Raw genomic sequence first — 12600 nt, forward strand, 5'->3', positions numbered from 1 at the left:
TTAATATCATCTATATGATTTATTCTATATATGTGCCAGAATTCCCCCCTACGGGTCCATATGAGGGGGTCCAAAAGGAGACAGAAGTACCAAATTAAATAAAACATGTATATGAGATGTATTAATTTAGGCCTTCTGGATGTGCAGTGCGTAGTCTGAATATCCATTCTGCCTCCTTCTGTAACAGTTTTTTATCACAGTCACCCCCTCTAGGGGTCCTTCGAATCACCTCAATGCCTTGAAACTTAATGGCCTCCACTCTGCCGGAATGATTGATGGATATGTGACGTGCAACAGGGGTATCTGCGTAATTATGGATGTCATTGAAGTGTTCCCCTATCCACCGCCGAAAGTATAGTTTTGCCTACATACTGGAGGCCGGACGTACATGTTGCAAGATAGATGACACCTCTGGTACTGCAATTTATAAATGACAAAATTGCTAATCTTTTTTTGTGTCACTGTACTGAAACTAATGAAACTATTACCCTTCATGCCACACAGCGAAACGTACCCCTAGGTTGTCGATTGCGGTTGTCAAATTTTTGTCAAATTTTTGCTTCATATGTACTAATGCCCTGTGTGAGTCTCCCCGCCCCAGAGACAATGGGTCTCCCCTTTAAGGGGGTCAGCCACTTATGGATCTTTGGGATGCTGTAGAAGCAGGGGACCACGGGATACTTAGGGAGCAAAAAGGAAAATTCAGCCTGACTAATGATAGTAAACCTTTCATTTCAGCTCTGGACATGTTTGATTTGCCCATTCTCTGCCGCTCTAATTCCCTTAACTGATCCGTGGTAACTTTGAGGAATACGATATATCCATTGGGGTATTGTCCCCCAGGGGTGTTTTTTTTGTAGACGGAAGTTTGAGGTCAGTGAAGGGTCCATCACCAGGATTCCCCTCACCTTCCTCCAACATCCTCGCTAGTAGACATACATCTTGCAATTCTTCTGGGTCTATGCCCAGACCAATACACTGTTGTTTATCGTGTGTGTCAAAGAATTTCTTCCATTTCAACTCCCTAACTAAGAGGGTCAAATCCTTGACCCACCTGAAGAGGCTGAATGTACTAGTGGGGACGAACAATAGGCCTTTTTTAAGGACCTGGATTTCCATTGGATTAAGGGGTCTGTCCGATAAGTTGATGACCTGTAAATCACTGGAGGATCTGTTTACACCAGACCTCTCAATCCCAGTGCCAGGGCCCCTATGTGTCCCTCTATGTATCGGCATTACTGCTTCTTTCTGTCCCTCAACGTATACGCCGACTGTGGTGTCCCTAAACCCCCCCCCCCCCGTTGTCATGGTCTCCTGCCTCTTCCCCCCCCTCCCTCACGACCTTCCCCTAGATGTCAAAAATATAGGGAAGGTTGTAGCAGTATAGGAGGGACCTTCAGACTCTGTCTTTCCTTCTGAAGATGAGGGTTTGGTCTCACCTTCTATAATTCTAGTAGTTTTAGAAGTCAGAAGTATGGTATCACGCATATCTCGAGAGTGTTTGCATGTTTTGAGCTGAGACATAAACCGCTCAATAGTTTGTTGTAAAATCAGTTCTTTGCGGGCAAACTCAATTTTTTTATTGCTTCAATTTGCTCCTGTAATATACAGGTGTTCTTTTCATGGAATACCTTCTCCTCTTCCAGGAGTAGTGTCATAAGATGTAAAGAGCTGTCTATAGATTCTCTCTCCCATTTTTTTTGTTGAACTCCGTTGACTGAACGCTTGCTGTTGGAAGAAATGGAATACGCAAACCCATAGGAACAATTCTGTTCTTAATGTACGTTTCTAAGGTTTGCGCCTCCCACCAGCTCCTGACGTAACCTTTATTTGTCAACTGTTTTACTACTCCTTACGTTCCAGGCCGGGTTTTGCCAGGCATAAAAACCAGCCAGCACTGAAAGGTGGATAGGATTACCTTCATCTAACAGTGGAGCTCAGGAGGTCTGTGTGCTGGGATCTGAGGCCTGTGCTGAGCTGGAGAGCGGAGACCCGTGTGCAGAACTGTCACCAAGGTGACTTTTGTTTTATTAACTTGCCACTGGGTGTGAAGTAACACCAACACTGCAAAAGTGACGTTTTGTTTTTGGCATCATGTGTGAATAAACACTGAAGTTTGAATTGCGCCCGCATATCCTAACTACCAGAGCGAATCCCCACAACACCTTTAGGGGTATTTTTTTATTAGTACATTGTACTCATTATGAGCTAAAATCTTTTTTTTTTTATGTGTCTTTATTAAAAATATGGACCCCTTTTTCTGTACAGAGCTGAGATGCTCTAATAAAGGGATCTGAATTTTCTCTCTGCTGACTGGCTCCTTATCTCTGCTCTCTGACATTATAAACACTCATCTAAGCTCAATCCTTATCTTACTGATAAGGGTTATTAAATGATCAGCACAAAGTGAAAGTAGGATGCACACAGCTAAAAATGATTTTTAGCCCCATATGAGTAAAATGTAATCATAAAAATTATTTTCCCTAAAGGTGTGCATAGCCTTTAAACATAAAAATGTGATTTTAAACAACATATCATTTTCTGATGACCCTTTAAAGAATCACTAACCCTTTACATAAACTTTTAATATGTTGTCCCTAATGCTCTAATAAAACTATCTCTAATATACGTACTTTATTTATTATTTTTTTATTTTTACTACACTTTTCCCTGGCCTAAAGCACACCATTCCCTGGTGCGCTAAAAACTCTGTTCTCTGTACACCGCTGACAGCTCAGCGTTGGACGGAGTACATCTTATCAATGGGGCCACAGCAGCGCTGTGAGTACAGGCAGGAGCGCACATTGCTGCTCCTGCCCGTGCTCCCTGGATGATTACTAACTCTTGGCATAGTACATGAGTACCCATGTACTATGCCAGGATTAGCTGAGCATAGTGGTCTCCTGCTTATGCCCGCTCCGAGCAGCAATGTGCGCTCCTGCCTGTACTCACAGTGCTGCTGCAGCCCCATTAATAAAATGTACTCCATAAACCACTCAGCTGTCGGCAGTGTACAGAGAACAGAGGTTTTAGAGCACCAGGAGATGGTGCACTTTAGGCAGGGAAAAGTGTAGTAAAAATAGAAAATTAATAAATAAAGTATATTAGAGATAGTTTTATTAGGGACAACATAATTAAAAGTTTATGTAAAGGTTTAGTTGCTCTTTAAGTGTTTGATCGGTGGGGTCCGAACGTTTGCTCTCAGATATCCCATAACATTCCATAGAGTTGAATGGATTGGTGGACAAACAGGAAGAAAGGCTGTGATTATCGAGGACCTCGGCGTTCGGGCCCCTGCCGATCAGACACATATCCACTGTCCTGTGGATAGCGTACAAGTTGTTAGAATTGGTTTCCTCCCACAGTCCAAAGACATATTGAAAGAGAACTTAGATTGTGAACTGCACTGGAGAGTAATGATAATGTCTGTAAAGCATGGAGGAATATGTCAGCGCTATATAAGTGCGTAAAATGAAAGAAAAATAAAATACAGTCATGTTATCTATACAACTACATGACATCTATAGCTAAAAGTGGTCAAATGTCACAAAACAAGAAATATATAGTATAATGTACACACCACTGAATCTGAAGACATATTTCTCTGGATATCTTGATGGCACTGCCTTATATCTTCACTTTTGTCTTCATCAGGATCCTTTTTCACGCTATAGATAAAACAGAAAACATTGTAAATGTGAATTATAAATTTAAGTCAGCCATTCGGGTCCCACGATAAATGCAGGTATTCTACATTTTTAAAAACAGCAATTGAATCTGAATACTTATGTAAATACATCATGGATGAACAAAAAGTGGCTACTAGATCAAATATCCACAATTCAGTTCTAGTCACACACCAAGGAATCCATATAGAAGGGACAGCAAGCAACAGAAGTGTGTGAATCAAGCAACAACTGCAAGGATAGTGAGAGCAGAGCAGAAAAATATCCCGACTTTATTCAATTACAATCTAATATTACATTGTTAAAAACAAAAGTGCATAAACATGTACGGTAGCATGCGTACATGGGCATGTAGCATCATAAGACTCATACAATGTCACCACTTACATGTGGCGGGCACCATTGCCTGTAGCATGTGAGGGGTTAAACAGCCCGACTCGGCACTCCACCCGGTCCGGGCTGCTAGAGCAGTAACGCAGCTCTCATGTGAGAGCTGAGCCCCCACTCTCCGCTGCATGGGGGCCCATGCAGCGCTTAGACTGGGCCGTAGTTAAAAGGCAGCGGCACAGCTGTAAAATGGCGTATTGGTGGTTACTTAAGTGGCCCTGGAAAAAAGCTAAAAGTGGCCTAATTTTGTAGGCAGTTCCAAAGTGACAGAAGGCAGGGCTAACACATGTAGGCGGGGCCAACAATACCATATTGTGGCACAAAATACCACCCCAACGGAGCCAAATATCTCAGTGTAACACAATGCACTGCCCCAGCAGTACCAGAAACCACAGTGCTGCAAATAATGCCCCAGCAGCACAAAATACCCCTCTGTGGTGGCCAGTGCCAGCTGCCACATTCTGTCCTTCTACAAACCGGATTCCAAAAAAGTTGGGACACTAAACAAATTGTGAATAAAAACTGAATGTAATGATGTGGAGATGGCAAATGTCAATATTTTATTTGTAATAGAACTTAGATGACAGATCAAACGTTTAATCCGAGTAAATGTATCATTTTAAAGGAAAAATACGTTGATTCAAATTTTCACGGTGTAAACAAATCCCCAAAAAGTTGGGACAAGTAGCAATAAGAGGCTGGAAAAAGTAAATTTTAGCATAACGAAGAGCTGGAAGACCAATTAACAGTAATTAGGTCAATTGGCAACATGATTGGGTATAAAAAGAGCTTCTCAGAGTGGCAGTGTCTCTCAGAAGCCAAGATGGGTAGAGGATCACCAATTCCCACAATGTTGCGCAGAAAGATAGTGGAGCAATATCAGAAAGGTGTTACCCAGCGAAAAATTTCAAAGACTTTGCATCTATCATCATCAACTGTGCATAACATCATCCGAAGATTCAGAGAATCTGGAACAATCTCTGTGCGTAAGGGTCAAGGCGTAAAACCATACTGGATGCCCGTGATCTCCGGGCCCTTAAACGACACTGCACCACAAACAGGAATGCTACTGTAAAGGAAATCACAGAATGGGCTCAGGAATACTTCCAGAAACCATTGTCAGTGAACACAATCCACCATGCCATCCGCCGTTGCCAGCTGAAACTCTACAGTGCAAAGAAGAAGCCATTTCTAAGCAAGATCCACAAGCTCAGGCGTTTTCACTGGGTCAGAGATCATTTAAAATGGAGTGTGGCAAAATGGAAGACTGTTCTGTGGTCAGACGAGTCACGATTCAAAGTTATTTTTGGAAATCTGGGACGCTATGTCATCCGGACCAAAGAGGACAAGGACAACCCAAGTTGTTATCAACGCTCAGTTCAGAAGCCTGCATCTCTGATGGTATGGGGTTGCATGAGTGCGTGTGGCATGGGCAGCTTGCATGTCTGGAAAGGCACCATCAATGCAGAAAAATATATTCAGGTTCTAGAGCAACATATGCTCCCATCCAGATGTCAGCTCTTTCAGGGAAGACCCTGCATTTTTCAACAAGATAATGCCAAACCACATTCTGCATCAATCACAACATCATGGCTGCGTAGGAGAAAGATCCGGGTACTGAAATGGCCAGTCTGAAGTCCAGATCTTTCACCTATAGAGAACATTTGGCGCATCATAAAGAGGAAGGTGCAACAAAGAAGGCCAAAGACGATTGAACAGTTAGAGGCCTGTATTAGACAAGAATGGGAGAACATTCCTATTTCTAAACTTGAGAAACTTGTCTCCTCGGTCCCCAGACGTCTGTTGAGTGTTGTAAGAAGAAGGGGAGATGCCACACAGTGGTGAAAATGGCCTTGTCCCAACTTTTTGGGGATTTGTTGACACCATGAAATTCTGATTCAACATATGTTTCCCTTAAAATGGTACATTTTCTCAGTTTAAACTTTTGTTCTGTGATTTATGTTCTATTCTGAATAAAATATTAGAAGTTGGCACCTCCACATCATTGCATTCAGTATTTATTCACAATTTGTATAGTGTCCCAACATTTTTGGAATCCGGTTTGTACACCAAAAAGCTTATCCTCATTTCTTTTACGCACATCTTATCCCATAAATGTGGAGTAGCCGTAGCTATCAAACACATGGTACTATTTTTCCCCTCCCAGTTAATTATGGACCCTGGCAGCCGATATATTGTTCTTGTTTGTACTCTGAACAATGTATCCTACACCAACTTCTGACAACTATAGGTAGATATAGTGGGGTCACTGATTCTTGTGGGTGACTACAACATGCTCTTGTGGCCTGCATTAGACTTATCTACCCCCACATCCTCGGGTGCACTTTTCGCTTTATATACTATTACTTAAAACAAGGGATTATTTGATGCTTGGAGACTCCAACATACCACTGAAAAAGATTTTACCTTATATTTTTTTTCATCCTCAACATTCATTTTCTAGGATTGATTATGTTTTGCTGACAGCCTACATTCTGCTAGACTGTTCTCCACTAGTATTGTCCATTTCTGATAATTACCCTAATTCCCGTGCCTGCCCTGGTGTAGTAATCAATTTATATTACAAAATATACTTACAACTAAATACCGCTGTCATTTTGTTCAAGTGTTGGATGAATACTTACAAATCAATAATACCACTGATCTCTGTTGCTACCATTTGTTGTGCTCATAAGGCTTCAATGTGTGATCATTACATCAGCATAGCCACTAGAGATAAAAAGGATAGGCTGGCAAAATGAGAATGAGAAAATGAAAAACTCTGACTAATGATCTTATACATCTTAAACCTGTATTGGTTCACACGGCGAGATTTCCGCATGGGTGCAATGCGTGAGGTGAATGCATTGCACCCGCACTGAATCCGGACCCATTCACTTCTATGGTGCTGTGCACATGAGCGTAAATTTAACGCATCACTTGTGCGGTGCGTGAAAGTCGCAGCATGCTCTATATCAGTGTTTCCCAACCAGTGTGCCTCCAGCTGTTCCAAAACTACAACTCCCAGCATGCCCGCACAGCCAAAGGCTGTCTGGGCATACTGGGAGTTGTAGTTTTGCAACAGCTGCAGGCACACTGGTTGGGAAACACTGCTCTATATTGTGCGTTTATCACGCAATGCAGGCACCATAGAAGTGCGGATGCAGTGCGATTTTCACGCATGGTTGCTAAGATGACAGTCTATTCACTGTATTATTTTCCTTTTAACCATAGTTATAAGGGAAAATAATAGCATTCTTTAATACAGAATGCTTAGTAGAAAGTCAATTGAGGGTTAAAAAAATAAATAAAAATTAACTCACCTCCTCCTCGCTGATCGCTGTCACAGATGGTGTTACAGAAAACTAGAAGACACAAATGAGATCCGACTGACTTGATCCAAAACTAAGGAACAAAAGGGTAAGCCCTGTAGCAGCCCTAGCTCTCTCCCTTACTGCTCAGCCTATGCAAAAATCTCAATGGTAGAAAATTGCATACCCTCGTTCCTCGACTGTATGACACCTGAACACCCTATAATAGTGAGGGGACACGACCACCGGCTCCCTACACTTAATACGGAGGGAGTCAGGGTCAGCTAGGATCAAGTCCACAGGAAAACAGAAATAAAGAAACAGACTTATTTGTGGATGCAGCAGTCACAGCTTCTAGCATCAGCACACTCCAGGAAGTTGTATAAACCGCAAGGTAAGGCAGTATGGGGAGGAGATATATAGGGAGGCAATCACTGCTAATAGATGACAGCTGGGAGGAGATATGTCAAAACGAAAGAAAAACAAAAGAAGATCATGCAGAAGGCACTAAAGAACATCTAACAGAACTTCTCAAAGATCTGGTGGTGACAGTACCCCTCCCTCTACGAGTGGACTCCGGTCACTCAGAGCCCACCTTCTCGGGATGGGACCTATGGAATGCCCTGAGAAGATGAGTGGCCTTAATGTCCGCCACTGGAACCCACATCCTCTCCTCAGGACCATAACCCTCCCAATGAACGAGGTACTGAATAGAACCGCGGACAATACGAGAGTGCACAATCCTAGAGACCTGAAATTCAAGATTACCATCAACCACAATCGGAGGAGGAGGCAAAGAGGAGGGTACAGTTGGTTGGACATAAGGTTTTAATAGGGACTTGTGAAAAACATTATGGCTCTTCCAAGTCTGAGGAAGATCAAGATGGTAGGCAACAGGATTGATGACGGACAAGATTTTGTAAGGCCCAATAAACTTAGGACCCAACTTCCAGGAGGGAACCTTCAATTTGATATTCTTAGTAGACAACCATACCAGATCACCAACATTCAGGTCCGGACCAGGCACACGTCTCTTATCCGCCACACGCTTATATCTCTCACTCATGCTCTTTAGATTATCCTGAATCTTTTGCCAAATAGATGACAAAGACGAGGAGAATCTCTCCTCATCAGGTAAACCAGAAGCCCCCTCTCCAGAGAATGTCCCAAACTGTGGATGAAACCTATATGCACCAAAAAATGGTGACCTATCAGAGGACTCCTGACGACGGTTATTTAAAGCAAACTCAGCAAGGGAGAGAACACCAATCCTCCTGATTCTCCTCCACAAAACAACGCAGATATGTCTCCAGATTCTGATTGACGCGCTCTGTCTGGCCATTTGACTGCGGGTGAAAAGCAGAAGAGAATGACAACCGAACCCCCAAGCGAGAACAGAAGGCCTTCCAGAATCTGGAAACAAACTGCGTGCCCCTATCAGAGACTATGTCTGAAGGGATACCATGCAGTTTGACAATGTGATCAATAAATGCCTGCGCCAGCGTTTTAGCATTGGGCAAACCAGGAAAAGGAGCAAAATGCACCATTTTGCTAAAACGGTCCACCACCACCAGAATCACAGTCTTCCCTGAGGAACGAGGCAGGTGTGTAATGAAATCCATGGACAGATGTGTCCAAGGACGGGAAGGAATGGGTAACGGAAGGAGAGGACCCGATGGCCGTGAATGAGGGACTTTGGCACGAGCGCAGGTCTCACAGGCTGCCACAAAACCCTCAACAGACTTACGAAGAGCCGGCCACCAGAATCTCAGAGCAATGAGATCCACTGTGGCTCTACCCCCCGGGTGCCCAGCAAAGACAGTATCGTGGAGCTCCTTAAAAACCTTGTGTTGTAAAGTGAGAGGCACAAACAACCTCCCAGGAGGACAAAGATCAGGAGCCTCTGCCTGGGCTGCCTGAACCTCTGCCTCCAATTCAGGATAAAGAGCAGACACAACCACCCCTTTAGCCAAAATGGGACCTGGGTCTTCAAAGTTCCCCCCTCCCGGAAAACAGCGTGACAGGGCATCCGCCTTCACATTCTTAACCCCAGGGCGGAACGTGACAACAAAATTAAACCTTGAAAAGAACAAAGACCATCTGGCCTGTCTCGGGTTCAGACGCTTGGCTGACTTCAAGTAGGCCAGATTCTTATGATCGGTAAACACGGTAATAGGGTGTCTGGCTCCCTCTAGCCAATGGCCATTCCTCAAAAGCTAACTTGATGGCCAACAACTCTCTATCTCCCACACTGTAATTTCTCTCTGCAGAGGAGAGTTTCTTCGAGAAAAAGGCACACGGTCGCCATTTGGCAGGAGAGGGACCCTGAGACAAGACCGCACCCACACCCACCTCAGAAGCGTCCACCTCAACTATGAAGGGCAGAGAGATATCAGGTTGATACTAGAAAAGGCCTTACACGCCTCTACTGACCAGGAGGAAAAATCTACCCCCTTTCTAGTCATATCAGTGAGTGGTTTAACAGCAGAGGAATAATTCAAAATAAACTTCCTGTAATAATTGGCAAAACCCAAAAAACACATCAGCGCCATCTGATTCTCAGGAAGCTCCCACTGAAGCACAGCGCGGACCTTCTCGGGGTCCATGAGAAAACCAGAAGCGGAGAGAAGAAACCCCAGAAATGGAATTTCTGGAACTGCAAACACACATTTTTTCAGTTTAGTGTACAATTTATTCTCCCGCAGGATGAGCAAGACCTAACGTAGGTAGTCCTTATGAGTTTTGAAATCAGGAGAAAAAATCTAAATGTCATCTAGATACACTAGTACAAATTTCCCCATTAAATGATAAAAAATGCTGTTCACAGAATGCTGAGAGACAGCTGGAGCATTCATCAAACCAAAAGGCATAACCAAATTCTCAAAATGGCCCTCAGGGGTATTGAAAGCCGTCTTCCATTCGTCTCCTTCTCTGACCCTGACCAGGTTGTATGCCCCTCTTAAATCCAACTTTAGCCCCAACAATCTGGTTAAACAGATCCAGGATCAGAGGAAGCGGATAAGGGTCACGAATTGTGATACTGTTCAGCTCCCTGAAATCCAGACATGGTCTTAAAGAACCGTCTTTTTTCTTAACAAAGAAAAAAACAGCGGCAACAGGTGACTTCGGGGGTCGTATGTGTCCCTTTCTCAGGCTCTCAGAGATAAAAGCACACATAGCGACCCTTTCAGGTTGGGAGAGATTGTATAAATGAGATTTAGGCAGCTTGGTGCCTGGGATGAGATTAATAGGGCAATCGTACTCCCTGTGAGGGGGCAGCTCCTGAACACCACTCTCAGAAAACACATCCGAAAATTCTGAGAGAAAAGATGGTACAGTCTTAGTTGAAACCTCTGAAACAGATGTCGTGAGGCAATTCTCTCTGCAAAAGTCACTCCAACCATTTATTTGCCTCGCTTGCCAATCAATGGTGGGGTTATGTTTAGTGAGCCAGGGTAGCCCCAACACTAGAGGAGTAGGCAACCCGCTTAGGACGAAACATGACACATCCTCAACATGAGTATCAAGCTCTCTCCCTTACTGCTCAGCCTATGCAAAAATCTCAATGGTAGAAAATTGCATACCCTCGTTCCTCGACTGTATGACACCTGAACACCCTATAATAGTGAGGGGACATGACCATTGACTCCCTACACTTAATACGGAGGAAATCAGTGTCACCTAGGATCAAGCCCACAGGAAAACAGAAATAAAGAAACAGACTTATCTTGTGGATGCAGCAGTAACAGCTTCTAGCATCAGCACACTCCAGGAAGTTGTATAAACCGCAAGGTAAGGCAGTATGGGGAGGAGATATATAGGGAGGCAATCACTGCTAAAAGATGACAGCTGAGAGAGTGAGGAGAGATGTCAAAACGAAAGAAAAACAAAAGAAGATCATGCAGAAGGTACTGAAGAACGTCTAACAGAACTTCTCAAAGATCTGGTGGTAACAATCGCATAGTTGACGATCTCTACTTACTTCTTTAAACATGAGCTGCCGGCTAAAGGACCTGTGGTGACGTCATATCACATGGTTCAATCACATGGTCCATCACCGTGGTGATGGACTATGTGATTGGACCATGTGATGAGCTCAGTGACGTCACCACAGATCCTTTGACAGGTCCTGAAGAAAGAACAGGCGATAGGCAGCTAAGCGATCAGTTGGAGGAGGTGAGTTAATTTTATTTTTTTAACCCTCAATTGACCTTGTACTAAGCATTCTGTATTAAAGAATGCTATTATTTTCCCTTATAACCATGTTATTAGGGAAAATAATTACATCTATACAACACCATACCCAAACCTGAACTTCAGTGAAGAAATTCGGGTCTGGGTACCACATTCAGTTTTTTATCACGTGCGTGCAAAACGCATTCCACCCGCGCGATAAAAACTGAACTACGGAACGCAATCGAAGTCAAAACTGACGCAATTGCGTACCTACTCGCGCGGGTTTGCCGCAATGCACCCGGGACGCATCCTGAGCCAAAACGTGACGCCCGTGTGAACCCAGCCTTACAGTGAACGATCTAGTAGGCTATTGTTGGGAGGGAAGCAATCCTTCCCTGAAATCGCCTGCTTATTAGCAGAGGAGACTACTGCTATTACATGCAGTGATTTACTCCCCAGCATGGGGAGGAGCGATTGTTATGCCATCTATCGTCCCCATGCTGTCTAGGTGTTTTCCACCAGCAGATTGTGATTACACAGCACAATCTGTTGTCAGCAAACAAAGATTTTCAAACAAGAAAGCTTCCAATTGCCTGATGAACAAGCATTTGTTCGTTGATTGGGCAATCGGTGGCAATATTAGACTGCCAGATTCATACAAACGTTTGTCAATTGGCTGACAGTTGTCCAGTCTACTATAGGCTTTAGATCCTTAAATAAATCATTGTCCTGAAGGAGCAAAGCAAATTACTGCAATCCAACAGGAATTGGACCAGCTACACAGAGAAAGCTCCGTGACAATTAAGGCTACTTTCACACTCGCACTTGGGGCGGATCCGTCATGGATCTGCACAGACAGATCCGTTCAGATAATACAACCGTCTTCCTCCGTTCAGAACGGATCCGTTTGTATTATCTTTAATATAGCCAAGACGGACCCGTCTTGAACACCATTGAAAGTCAATGGAGGACGGATACGTTTTCTATTGTGCCAGATTGTGTCATAGAAAACGGATCCGTCCCTATTGGCTTACATTGTG

Source organism: Bufo gargarizans, chromosome 4 (genome assembly GCF_014858855.1).
Source record: "Bufo gargarizans isolate SCDJY-AF-19 chromosome 4, ASM1485885v1, whole genome shotgun sequence".
Classification (NCBI taxonomy): domain Eukaryota; kingdom Metazoa; phylum Chordata; class Amphibia; order Anura; family Bufonidae; genus Bufo; species Bufo gargarizans.